The sequence below is a fragment of the Drosophila nasuta genome, chromosome 2L, assembly GCF_023558535.2.
Source record: "Drosophila nasuta strain 15112-1781.00 chromosome 2L, ASM2355853v1, whole genome shotgun sequence".
NCBI lineage: Eukaryota > Metazoa > Arthropoda > Insecta > Diptera > Drosophilidae > Drosophila > Drosophila nasuta.
This window is the reverse complement of record NC_083455.1, coordinates 18151218-18165458: the sequence shown is the minus strand read 5'-3', so window position 1 is coordinate 18165458 and position 14241 is coordinate 18151218. Positions and strand designations below refer to the sequence as shown.

The window sequence follows — 14241 nt, the reverse complement described above, 5'->3', positions numbered from 1 at the left end:
CTAGGATGCCGCGTTCGTTGCAAGCGAGAAGCTTTATGCAATTTACTAAAGAAATTTTTGAGGCAAGCTGAGCACAAGGCGGCTGGCAACAACAAACATTTCAAATGTAAATCGTTTCGTTGCAGCCATTGAATGGATGAGTCCCCTTGGCTATCCACACCTTATTGGAGTGCTTTCTCCCACCTTTCCCCCAAAGTAATTTTCCAAATTGCAAATGCAATTGCAATTGATAAAATTGATTTGAAAGTGTGCATTTTAAAGCAGCAGCGGGCAAAGTGATGGCGGTGGTTTGCTTTGTTTGAAGGTCAGAAATTACGAGCCATTAAACGAACACACATTAATGCTGTGTGGCAAGTTCACGTTGCATTATCGCAAAATGCAAAGCTGCCACTCATTAACCGCTTCGATACACAAAATTATTGCATTTCTCTATTGGGGTTTAATTACAAAATGGACAAAATGGGGCAAAATGGCCAAAATGGTCAGGCCAAAAACTGTTGACAATAATGAAGCTGCTGAACATTTTGCGGTAATGTTTATTATCTTTTGCTAACATTGTTAGCCTTGTTCTGTTGTCTGTTGTTGTTGTCGTGTTGTCTGCAACATTGTCTCTCGTCTGGTGAATTGCGCAGTATGTTTCAGTTGTCTGTGGCTTTCTGGGATTTCGTAATGCACATTGTGAATGTGGTTTATGACTGACAACATTCTGTTGTATGCACGCATGTGTGCGTCTCTGATTTCCAAATGAAAGAAGATGGAAAATTGAAATTCGAATAAGAGGGAAAATAGCAAAATTTGCCATTGAAAGAGTTGCCAAATATTTGATGAGCCACTCACATAACTGATGATGAGTAATGAGTTAAGCTTGCCAGCTTTTGTAAAGAAACTTTGCAGCTCAATTAGTGAGCAGCAAAATATTTGTTGCTTGCACTGCAATTAGTTAAAACAGATGATGAGCAGATGGCAAATGAAGTAAAAAAAAGACGACATTTTGTCTACTAATTGTTTGACAACTAATTGACAAATATCTTAAAATTTAAATGCGAAATGTGATAAATAAATAACAAATTTAATTACTCTATTAAGAGACAAAAATTGCTTGTTCAATTAAATAGTTGTTTGCTCTGAATCGCATTACTTAGCAGCGATAAGTGGCAATCTGAGCTAGGCAGCATTTATTTCCAATTAAGCTCGCTTATGTATTTATTGCAATCAAAAAGTATGCTATACTTTTGGTAGTAAAGTTGGGTATAATTGGATTGAATTTCTTAATTATCAAATAATCTAATTGATTACGAAATTCATATTTAATTAATATAGAAATTGCATTTGGGAATAAATCTGTTTTTCTTTTAATTGCATTTGCAATTCATTTGCTCCATATTTTTACCCTTAATAAAAGCAGCACTTCAAGCTGCAGCTCGAACATTTAGAAGTTTGTAACCACGTAATCAACTAAATTATTTAAGCCAACATTTCCATTTCTCAGCCTTAGTATTGACGTGTCTTACTCGAGTTGCTCGTTACCACACCCTTAGTTTTCTGCACTTTTCTTATTGCATTTTGGAAAAATCATATGGCAATTGAAATCAAATTTCACTGCACTTGAGTGGCTTCTCCAAGCCAAATCCAACAACGACCTAACAACCCAACAACGAACACTGTCCATCTCTCTAGTGACTGCCGCAACACTTTTTTTTTTCTCTTCTCCACTCGACTCGACTCGTTTTTCGTGTCGCTGACAGTTTGAAAGGCAACAACTGCCAGTCGATAGTAGTTGACCCAAATTCCCCCTCACTTCGGGTGCAAGAAAAGAAAGGAAAGAGTGTGTGGAAAGTGCAGGAAAATGCTGACTGTCACGTACACACATAAAAACTTCGTTTCTTACACTGAACAACAAAACTGTGCAACTGTTTTTTTCTATTTTTTTTTTTATTTTTGCAATGCTACAGAAAAATTTTCTTTTCTAGTTTTCTATTTTGCCGTTTGTCATTCTGCAGTGCAGCGCATGTAACAACTGTCAAAAGGGAAGAACAACAACGACAACAACAACAACAACAATAACAACTGTCATATATATATCAAAATTTTTGTACGTTTGTACCTAAGCTCTATAGCTCTTGTGGGTTGTAAATGGACGGCAAAACCGGCTGACAACTGCGGGTTTTATGTGACATTGTTTACCTTTTGCCAACGAGCACGAATTACAGCAACAACAACAACTTGAGCACTAACAACAGCAATCACATGATTTACGATTGAGTTGCGCGCCTCAAAAACAATGTCATTTAATTTCGACGCCGGTGACAAGGCTAACGAACACACAAATACACACAAAAAAATAACAGAAATCATTTGGGAAGGCAACGCGACGTATAAGTAACGACTTTGCATCGAAATGTTCTAAACACAAGGCTGTCACTTGTCATTAGCGTCAGGTTGTCAGCTACTTTAGCATACTTAAAGGCGCATATTGTATACTTGGAATAATATTCAAAAGATGATTTAAGATATACAATATTTAGTAATTAAGTATAATGTTGATTTAAGTTTAGTTTTAAAAGTTAAATATTTGAAAATAATAAAATAAAAGTGGTTCAAACATATTTAAAATATCAATTCAATATAATGTTGATTTAAACAAAACATTTATTGTTAGATACCCGCTTCTCATTTTTAATGAACCCAAAACAGTGCGGCATTATTCTTAAAATTAAAATTTAAATTAAAATAACGCAAATATACTAAAATATTTCGAGGAATATACACTTGGCCCTCGCTTAACACGGGGGTTACGTTCCTAGAAATTCTCGTGTTAAGCTAAACATGGATTCAGTACAAAATAAGGGGTTACATTCGCAAAATTCAAATTTGTAACCGTGTAAGACCGAGTTCGTGCTAAAAAGAGTCCGTGTTAAGCGAGGGCCAAGTGTATTTAGTATATTCATATAATATTACATTCAAAATATACCATAGAATACAAACAGTGATGTAGGTATTTAATAAATACAATAAAATGTTGATTTCAAGGATTAAAATAAGTTTAATCTGCTGCTTTCTTCTCTCTCTCTCTCCCTCTGTCTTTCTCTCCTAAGTTAAACAACTTTAATATTTCACAACGCTGTTTTCAATTAAATATCTTGCACAAATGTTGCGCTAATCTTCAACTACTTATGTGCCGTAGTTTCTCTTGATCGTTTTGACTGCAGCAAAGTTAAAATTTTCTTGCCTCCAAAACTGGCCCCCAAAATTGCCGCATTGCAAATGCAGTTCACATAGTTTCTGCTTTGAACTTTACCAAGTTCCACAACGAAGCTGCACAGCAGTAGAGCAGAGCTGAACGGCGGGGGAGAGCGAGAAGGGGATTGCCAAACTTGTGCATAGTTGGAGGCAAAAGATGTTGGCATTTTGAACCGCGTCGAAGAGTAGCGCCAACATTTTGTGGCCAAAGGGAGTGCAACAACTTTCGACACAAAATCAGGGTAAAATTAAGCTAGATAAGTTAAGCCATTCAGCTATAACTAAAAAGTTAATTACTGTCAACGGGCGGCACTTAAAACGATGCTTAAAACTTGTAATTAACATGGTTAAATAATAAAAGATATATATGTACATACATATATTGTATGTATGTAGAAAGTTTGTATATATTTGAAGGCAACTGAGAATTTATTTATTTCATTTTATTTTTTTAGCTTTCTGATTTCTATGAGCAAACATGTTAGCATAGTTTGTGAAGGACATTCTATCATGTGTTCCGTGTGCTTGTGTGTGAGTGGGGCACAGGATGTGCAGCCGCCTTAGTGCACGCTCAAGCGTAAATACCGACAGTCAGACTGAGTCAAAGGAGGAACCAACACAGAGATGCGTTGCGTTTCGTTGAGGGTACAAAACAAAAGTTTCAAACGTCAAACGTTTTGTAGTCTCTTCTTCCCTATGTACATTTTTCTAGCTTTCTAGCTTTTGCTTTGGTTTTTTCCCTTAGCTTTTCCCCTCTTTTTTGCTCTTCTCAATTATGCAGCCTGACTAAAGCAAGCAACAACAGCAGCAGCAGCAACAACAACAACAACAAGAGCAACCAAATGGAGAACGAAGGTCATTTACATAAGCCCTCGAAAGTATGCTATAGATACGAGAGCTAAGGCAACTCGGTTCTTACTTGAATTTTTATTAAGGTACATTCTCCTCTTTATACCCATTAAAGGGATAAGTGAACGGCATAATGCTGCAACAGACACAAGACAAGACAGCGTCAAATGATAATTGAGGAATTAGATATATACCTATTTGCAAGCAGACAAATGAATTTACATTGAAGCTTCGAATTGAACCAAACACCAACTTTAACTAACAAATTCTTCAACTTTTCTTTAGCAACTTTTTTGCAGAGTATCTTTTTGCTTATCACCTTAGTTTTCCTCCTTTATTTATGAATAGATATGCGCATTAAGTGGGTGTATTGATTTTGATTTTTGCTTATTTTGTTTGCTGATGCAGAACATATTTATTTATGTAAATGATTTCGACGCAAAGTCTCAGCTTGCCATAGAGCAACTTACATAACCAAATCAGAAGCTCTTTGGATTACAACATCTTAAAATATTAAAGGTAAATTTAAACCACAAGTAAATGAAGTTACAACTTTAAATGCTCTTAATTAAAATGCAACATTTCGTAACCTCAAACTTGGCTTTCAAGCTTAAAGTCATCCCCTTTTTTTGCTGCTCATTTGGCGCATTAAATGCACTGTACATGTTCATCAAGGATACAACTTCATGACCACATAATTATGTATGTGCATAGTATTCATTCAACTGCAAGGACATGCAAATTCCACATTCATTAGAAAAGCATAGACCGCAAACTTCTATATGGAGTTGACTGCCCTCCATGTGCCACATTCCTTTCTTTTTTTTTGTTTTTTTTTTGTGTTTCCCCTCCCTCATTTGCTCACATAATTTGCAAAGTCTATTTAATGTGCTCGGGTCATGTCAGCACCTCAGTGTTGGGTGTTAAGAGTGTGCATAACACGAAACCCAAGCGAGTCACGTAACTGCGAGTGATGACGACTTTTTAAATACCGGCACTTAAAGTGAAGGCGTTTAAAAACATAGTTAAATTTAATAGTTAAATTTATAAAATAAATTTGAAATATAAATATATATATTATATATTTATAAATGAGTATATTTATTTTGCAACTAATATACCCTTTTCATAATTAAAGTGCTGGTATGACAATGTTGTCGCGGCAACGGGGCGTATGAAATGTGTTGTATGTATACATAAGGAAGCAAAACACACACACACACACTCACACATGCTAAAGTTCTCCCAGACATACATACACATATACACATGCAAGTTTTGACACTCATAATGCTTTGTGCAAAGCCACCTGGCGGGCAAGTCATTAAGTGAGCTTGTTTTGTGCTGATTTGCAGCTCGCCCAGCTGCACAGTGAAGGAACGGCATCAAGAGCCCATAAAAATGCTGAGACTACACCAGACTACTCACACACTGACACACACAAAGCACTATATAATTATAATGAGCATTAAAACGGACGCTCGTGGCCAGCGTTGCCAGACTGTTTGTTGCGCCACACGCGCAACTAGTGCGAAAAAACGCCACTAATAAAATACCTTTTCTTTCTTTACTCTTTTCCCTTTTCTCTGCGAAAATACCTAACAAATGGCTAAGCAGAGGCAAGTCCCAAAGTCACCGGTCGCAAATTAATTTTGTTACTTCCGGCAGACCGCAGCAAAGGGAAAAACCCGCGAGCGACCAAAAAACACAAGAAAAACGCCCCATTTTACTTTAATACTCCACTGTTTTTGTATGTATATGTATACGCTTGTATGCACAACATTGTTATAAACTTAAACAAAGTCAAACTGCACACACACCAACATACACACAACACTCAGGGAATGAAATATACTCTCACACACACACGCTCACTTAACCACATTTATATGTGTAAGCATTTGTACTGTGTGGGACTTCAGTTTTTCACCTCGTCGCCTTTCCCCTTTGCCAACCGTAAAATGCTCTTCATACATTTCCGTAATTTTAGACGCTTTCCACTTTTATTTGCGCCTTTTGTGCGCTCATATTTTGTTGTTGCCAACATCGCGTGCAACGGCGCATTATAAATTGTCGTTGTTGTTGTTGTTGTTTGTGGTAATATGGGATTCAAATTGGGTTAGTAGTAAATTCTATTGTTTGTTTTCACTATCTCTTTTACTCTTTCGATCACTTTCGCATGCAATCGCTGCTATTTGCTTCAATTGAGTTGAGTGCACAAATTTCGTTGCATACTTTCAGGCGGGCGTTGAAAAATGTTTTAATTAAATAAATTATACAAATGGCTGTTTGACAGCACAAAAGAATGAAAATTCCACAATAGAGACTTGTTTTTTAGCACTTATTATTATTAAAAAGCTTTGCTGTTGATGTTGGTGCAATAACACTTTAAAATAATGTTGAAATTAGCAGCTAAAATCTATTAAAAAAAAGTTATCTTCTCTTTACTCTTTCGGTATCTATTAACGTGTCTTTGCCATCGCCACTTTTTCTTCAGCAATAAAAACTAATCAGCCACAACACCGGGGCAACAGTGTCCGACAATATCCTTGTAAACGAGCTGCACTAAAGCCGATTTGAAACAAATTAACCGCACATGGCAGCCGTCACACGGATTTAAGTGCATCGCTCGGTTAGCTGGCAATTTTCTAGTGCGCCATTGAATCGCAATGCAACCTCAACCTGAACCTCAAGCCACCCACTCGTTGCTCTAGCGCCTACACGCAAACCGCACACACACAAACACCCCTCACAAACACATTCGACTTGCAACTCGACCTTCTCTCTCTCTCTCACGCTCTGCCTCTGTCTGAGTCTGACTTCTCCCCTAGACTAGGAAGCCGATGACAGGCGCTTAATTTTCAATTACAAACACATAATGTGCGAGCGGACAGTAGACCAGACAGACTGACTATTCCATTTCGTGGTAATACTATCATCATCATCATATGGTCAGATTACAGTGTTTGCTGCACACGTTTTTACACCTTTCGGCGCACGTTTTTATTTCATTTGCTGTTCCATTCGATGGCCGAGAACACAACCAAATACACATCATATGCTGCTTCCATCTATCGATAAAATTTAATTCAATTTGACCACAGCATTCGATAGTTTAAAGTCGTGCAGAGTTATATAAACACACTGTTGCCACCTTAGCTAGTTTAGCGTAAAATATTTACTTTCAATCTTTTCCTGTTTCAGTTGAATTCTCACAGCTGCCACCCTAAAGTTGAGCAAACTATCGTAATAGTTATCAGAGCTTTTCTTTCACTGCACTTCCTATTCGTTTTTTTTGCTCGCTGCAGTTCCATTTTCAATAAAAAATTCAATTATTATCTGGCTAGCAAAAGCAACACGATTTTTCTATGCTTGTATCATCGGCAGAGTCATTGGAGTATTAAAAATATGTATTAAAGTGGAACACAGCACAGAAAAAATAACACAAATTTACCGCTGCTCTAACAAACTTATTGAATATTCAACATATTAACGCTTCATAATTGACACAACGCTGACAAGCACAAATATATAAATTCAATTCTTTTTGCACATTGAATTTGTGCATTGTTTATGCTGATTGCACATTTTGCGTTGCATCTGCAATTAATTTAAATGGATGCCATAAAATGTAATTTAATTATTCATTATTGGCCTGCGGAGGTCAGTTGTTCAAATATTTGGATAGAATTGCAATTGCACATTTCGAACATATTCATATAATTAAAATGGCTTATTGAATACACAAAGTGAATTAAGCAGAAACTAATTAATTTATATTCTTATTGGTGCAGCTTTACAAAAAAAAAGGATGTGAGAGGACACAAAGAATATTCTTATTTATGGTAGAAAACAGCTCAAAAAAAATTCAATTTAACTGAAGTGTATAAACAGCAACAAGACAATCAAAACTATAAAACTTTAGCTTATTTATGAATGTTATAAATGATACACTACACAAAATATTTGCGTTCTTTTTGTAAAAACTGAAGTGTACACATATTTTTTATTATTCTAAGAATTTATTCCACTTAAAGTCAGTTCCACTGTAACTAAATAACTTCTTGCTTAAGTTTCGTAGTTATAATTTATAGTTATGATATTCTGACAGGTGGGTTATCGATGTGCTTTCTCAGAGGCCACCAATTGTTTTTGTTGACGGCAAAACCAAACAAATGTTTTCGACTGCGGTTTACCACAAACTTGCAACCGACTTGGCTTTTGTGGATAACAACTTTGTTAGCTCTGGATATGCAAAGGAAGTGAAAAGCTTCCTTTTTGGATTCTAACAGAAATGTTGTTAAAGCTAGCAGCATTTATTTTTAGCGTGGTAAAGAAACTCTTGAAAAATTAATAGAATCTTATAAAATGCGTATTCTCTAAAAAAAAAATAGAATATTCTATAAGAACACAACGAAAAAGAAATCTACATTGAAAAGTAAATTGCAAATCTTGAATTAAAATTTTTTTCGATCTTAAAAAAAATATAGTAATAGAATTATTGGTTGAAAGTCTTCAGTCAAGATTTGTATTCAATATTTTAACTTTAAGATCAAAAACATATTTTTTTAACATTAACATATTGCTTCAAGAATGTTTTGTTCCAAAATGAATAGAAGATTGCAAATCTTGATTAAAAAACCTTTCGATCTTATAAAAATACCTTGAAAATAGATTTTTAGGTTAAGAAAATATAAAAAAAAACAGATTTTTATTAGAAATCTTCTTTACAGATCGAAACGGTCTCAAATTTGTTCTTGTTTCCTTAAATATTGGAATTCCATTCATTTAAAAAAAATCTATAGATTCGACATCAGCAGCTCAGACAAAAAATATTGTAAATAGTTTGAAATAGTATTTCTTTTTATATTTTTAGTAACAGCAGCACTGTTTTAAAATATTAAAAAAAGCTATGTAACAGCTAATATTAATACATTTTTTTATTATCGCTTTCCGATAAGTTTTCGCATTTTGCAGATAAAAATTGAAAAAACATTTGTTCTTTTATACTGAAATATTCTCTCATTTTTGCAGCTGCAAGCCAAAGACTCACAAAAAACAGTTGGCCCAGCAGTGTGTGCAGTTTTTGTGAACTGTTTGCCACTTGACTTGGGTACACAAACTTTGCGAACCCTTTTAAATGTTTATGTACCCCATAGTCAGCCATTTTATGGCCTTATGGCCGAGAGGACACAGCATAAAAAAGAGAAAAAAGTCTAGAGCTGAAAAAAACCATGTCGACAGACAGTCGCAGCCACAGCCGCACCATGGGCCATTTATATCTGCGCCATATTATTTATGCAGCAGCGCAGCTGCAACTGGGAGAATCGGCTAACAAAAAGAAAAAAACTGGACTTGCTCTTCCATTATACTTTTTGGCCGCTTGAAGAGACTCGCTTAATTTAATTAGTACTAATAGCAAAAAAGGAGGTAGGGGCTGAATGCTTGGGGAATTCATTTATCAAGCAGACAATAAAGTAAATTTGTTTGCATTTTTGTTTTTTTTTGGTTTTTCCCCAGGTTTTATTTTGTTGTTATTCTATTACAAACAAACCCATCAATCTAACAATGCATCAATATCTAATCAGCAAACATCACGGGCCAATCAATAAGCCTTGAACTTTGTGCGAGAGAGAGCGAAGAGAAAAAATGTTTTGGAAAAACTGCCAAATGATTAAATGATAATTTGTCAGAGGCAGCTGGCGTTGAGCCTAAGCGAACAATGGAAAGCTGCCACGAGACTGTGCTACATGTGTGTGTGGCGTGGCACGTTAAAAATGTGCACGACATGTGAGAGAGGCAGCAACAGAAACATGGCAACCATTGAGCTGCCACTGCATTTTGGTGTTTCTTTCTCTGCTTCCTCTGCTCTGCTGCTTCCTTGTATGCATTGACAACGTTGTTGCAACAAGCATTGTTGTTCTCCTCGTTATTGTAGTTGTTGTTGTTGTTGCCACTGTGTCGTGGCCATGAATATTTAATGAAATTAGCTCAAGTTGCTTGCAACGCGCGCTGTGGTTTTGTGTCTCTCATGTGCTGCTGCTGCCAACTTGCAGCATGCCGGCGAGAATGAGTCACGTCTACATACGTCACGTGACGTCAGTATGTCTATGGCTGTGTCTTGTGTCTGTGTCTGTGTCTGTCTCTGTATTTGTGTTTGCAGTTGCCACGTGTTTACCTACGGAATTTCAAATTAAAAATTGTGCGCAACAATATACAAAATGCCGAGAATGCGGCACACGGTGAGCCGCAAAGTAACTAATTAGCTGTCCAAAATGTTTTCTTGCCAATTTAAAGTTGTGTGTGCAACCAAACACTTTGGAACGCATTGCAAGACATTTGCTCTCGACTCGAAAAATTTCGCTAGAAATTATGTGCTGCATACTTTTAGGGGATATTATTTGTTTTTCATTATTTTGTGAAAATAATGCTTGTTTAAAAAGTAATTATATAAATTTAATTTATAGGTCCCAAGCACAAAAAGTTTTGAAAAACTAAAGGTAGAGATTATTATATTATTATTTTGAACTATTCCAAAATGTTCAATAATTAAAAAGTTACATTCGTAATAAAGTTCAAGAAGAACTCATTTTTCTGATCTTTTTTTAGCAATCGAATAGATGCTCAAATTTAGATAACGACAATAAAACTACATATATTATTTTGTATATCTGAGAATATTGCGATTGGATAAAAATGGTTGAAGAAATACTTTTGTATGCCAAATAACGCTTACTGCACTCGAGTTTTCGCTGCTTTGACTGACAATCTGGTATATTTTGACCTCTATGTAGTATTCAAATGTAGTACTTTATCAATATACCAAACATAGTCTTCGGCATATGTTAGTATTATTGTGGAATAATATTTGGTATATTTTAAGAATAATACCGCACCGATTTGCTTTTACTCAAAAAGGGGTCTAGACTTTCTTATTTTTAAATGAATTTTACAAGTATTTTATTTTATATTAGAACTCTTTCAAATTAATTTAATCATACACAATTATTTATATTTAAATTTGGTTTTCGAGCTACACAAAAAAGAAACATCTGATTGGATTTGCTTATTCACTCCTCTACTCTTAACCATTATTTATAAAAACCTTCATTTAATTTCCAACATACACATTGATTTCCGCTCTAAACTCTGTAGTGGGCTTAATAAAAACCACCTCCAACATACATAGTTCTAGTTTAGAAATAAAAACTATGCTCAAAGCCTTTGAAAACTTTGCAGCATAAATCCTGTTAAGCTCACACAGAGATTCACGTGGTTGGTGCTTTGCATATTATAAAATGGAAGCAATGAAAAAAAATTTATAATGTGCTGAAGTTCGGCCATAAATTAGACAAACATATATTATAAATATTGATATTTGTTAATGGTAATTTTACACTTGGATGAGAGCATAAATTAACAGCTTAATATGCTGTCGAAATTTGCTGATGATATTTATCGCATTTGTATTTGACAAATGGGCACGAATAATGCGCGAAATGTATATAGATATATGTATAGTATATATCTATGGGCTATCATGTGCATATGCATTTCGCGGGACTCAAACATTTATCGATAAATTTGAAAGGAAAAACGCCTACTAAATGCTGCAAATATTGGAATGCGACACAAACGAATGCAAGAGTGAGCAATGCAAAAAAAAGAGAGAAGGGGGCGAAGCGGGGCGTGGCGTGTGCAAATACGTATTCTGGGTTCAGTCAATACAGAAATCGAAATGCTAGCGGTGCTATAAATCAAAATAAAAATGGTAAGAGTGGAGGAATTTCAACCATTCACATGGCCCGAAGCCAGTTTCAGTTGAAACAGAAACAGAAACAGATGTTGGCCTCCCCCAAAAGTATGCAACGTTCGTAGCATAACGGTAAAATGCATTGTGGCATTTCGCTGGCGTTGCGATGCAAAAATTATCTCTCGATATATGTAGATGACGATGCAATATGAATTTAAATTATTGAATTTACAGTGTTCAATCAGTAGCTTCATTTACTGCTTTGCATTCTTCACTTTATTTCAAAGTGTTGGATTCATTTTTAAAGCCAAATTGCAATTTGAAACAATTGTTGCGGAATCTTACTCTGGTGGAAACATTGTGGGAAATTTATGAATTTTAATCTACCAACGAAACATTCTTATACCCTGTAGTCATAAAAGTTTAGGAATATAATGCTTAAGATGCAAGAAGTTACAAATATGAATACAAATTATAAATTTCAATTAGTTTCAGTTCTTAACTTTACATATCCATCTATTTCTGATTTCCTTTCTCGTTAATCTAACAAGTTACGTGGTATATTTTAGTCCACTCTCAACTCAAAGCTGTACTGAAATTGCTTTTTTGGTTGTCGTTTAAGAAAATTGTCTTTCATGAACGATAAACATGAGCAGTGTTTTATGCTCTCAGTATAATACATTTTATAAAATGCCAGCAAGTTCTATCCTAGCTTATCCTTGCACTTGCCACTGCAAGTTGCTGCTACGGTCGCAGTTGCTGCTGTTGTCATTGCCTGCTTGTGGCACGGCGCCTGCTGTGTGGCTGCTGTTGTTGACACACAAAAACCAACCCACGACCGACAATTGTATGAGAGGAATATAATAATACATGCTGCACATAATGATGGAGCCACTGAGCGGTAAGAGGCAAAAAGCGACAAGGAGGCTGCTGATTATGACGACGATGATGATGATGATGATGATTATTATGATTATGATTATGAGGCTTGTCGCGAAAGGGCGGACAACAAAAGTGCAGCCTCATTGAGTACATTTTTCCATACCCTCACTAAAGGAAGCTAACAAAAAGGGAAGTCGGATTGAACTTGAGAAAATTCTGAAAGTATTTTAAATTTACCTAATTACAAAAATTTCTGCGAAGATTGTTTAGAAATTCCTTAAAGCTTACGAATTTTATGTCTAAATTAAAGTAGGAATAAGAATATTTAAGCTAAGATTTTACAAGCTGAGGATGATAATGTACTGACGTGAACTGATCTATAATAAATTTACTTTTAACTGGAATTGCTATTTTAGATTTCTAAATAAAATAAACAACTTCGTTAGTTTTCTTTGCCAGATTTTAAAAAATGTTTTTTTTTCTCGATTTAACTCTCTACTCTGAATTCCAGGGTATATTCAAGTCTATAGATATTAGTTTATAGGCAGCTGAATTGCTGTTTGCGGCATTCGCGATTCAAGGACACAACCCGCTGCTTTATCTAGGCTATGCATAATAGATATAAAACATATATATTCGCATCTATGTTTAACTAATAATATGAGAAAGTTGTTGCTGTCGAGTGATTCAAGTTTTGCATAGAGCGCCATGGGAAATTGGGCTCTAACCGCGATGTGGAAATCACAACTTTTATGCCATTTGCGCGGGGTGTACCATAAAAACGACGCCCCATATGTAAACAGAATAAAAATAATACCATAAAAAGGGGAGAGCTGCTGAGGCGGGACATAAAATGTACAAGATAAGAACCTTATATGGCAGCGACAAGTGACGTGAAAAGGTAATTTATCCCGAGTTGTTCCGAAAAAGCAAAACACCCGCAACATCAGGCACGCGACTGTCAGACGTTGCGTGCATTAAAGCCCAGCCTCTCCCACAACAAATCTCCACCTCCTCCTGAGCCATGTGTGTGGGTCATAAAAAATGCATGACCAAATTCGCTGAGACGCCACAAGAAGAAAAATGTTTGCTCATTTTGGGGGGCCAGGGAATGGCGATGAAAAATTGTCCAAGTACTTCAAATTGAAGTTTCTTTTCCCCTGTACAATTCAAGGATTTGAGGGGGGGAAAGAAGGAGAACGGCTGGACAGTTTGCTTGATTAGGGATCGCAAATTTCAGAAATTTCCGTTTAGTGTTTTATGGCCGGAAATCGCTGTTGCGTGCGTTTTAAGCAAAGCGCAAGATTTGTGCGGGTTTCTGCACAAAAACTTTGGCTTACATTGCAATTTAATAGGCTTTTCATTTAGTTAAGTGCTTCAAAAGGGAGCAAGTTACACAGATGGGGTGAAGACGAATTATTTTTAGCCAAAAATAGGTACAACAATTTATTTACGAGCAAAAAAGTAAAATAAAAAGGCAATTAAATCTGAATTACTCAACAAAAAAATAAAGATTT

The 14241-nt window shown here is 35.7% G+C and overlaps 1 protein-coding gene across 1 annotated transcript in view; it reads right to left on the bottom strand.

The window, feature by feature from the left end:
• Window positions 1-14241, bottom strand: part of LOC132783678 (trichohyalin) — a 104439-nt gene that overhangs the window by 88409 nt on the left and 1789 nt on the right. The gene's annotated exons all lie outside the window — the stretch shown is intronic.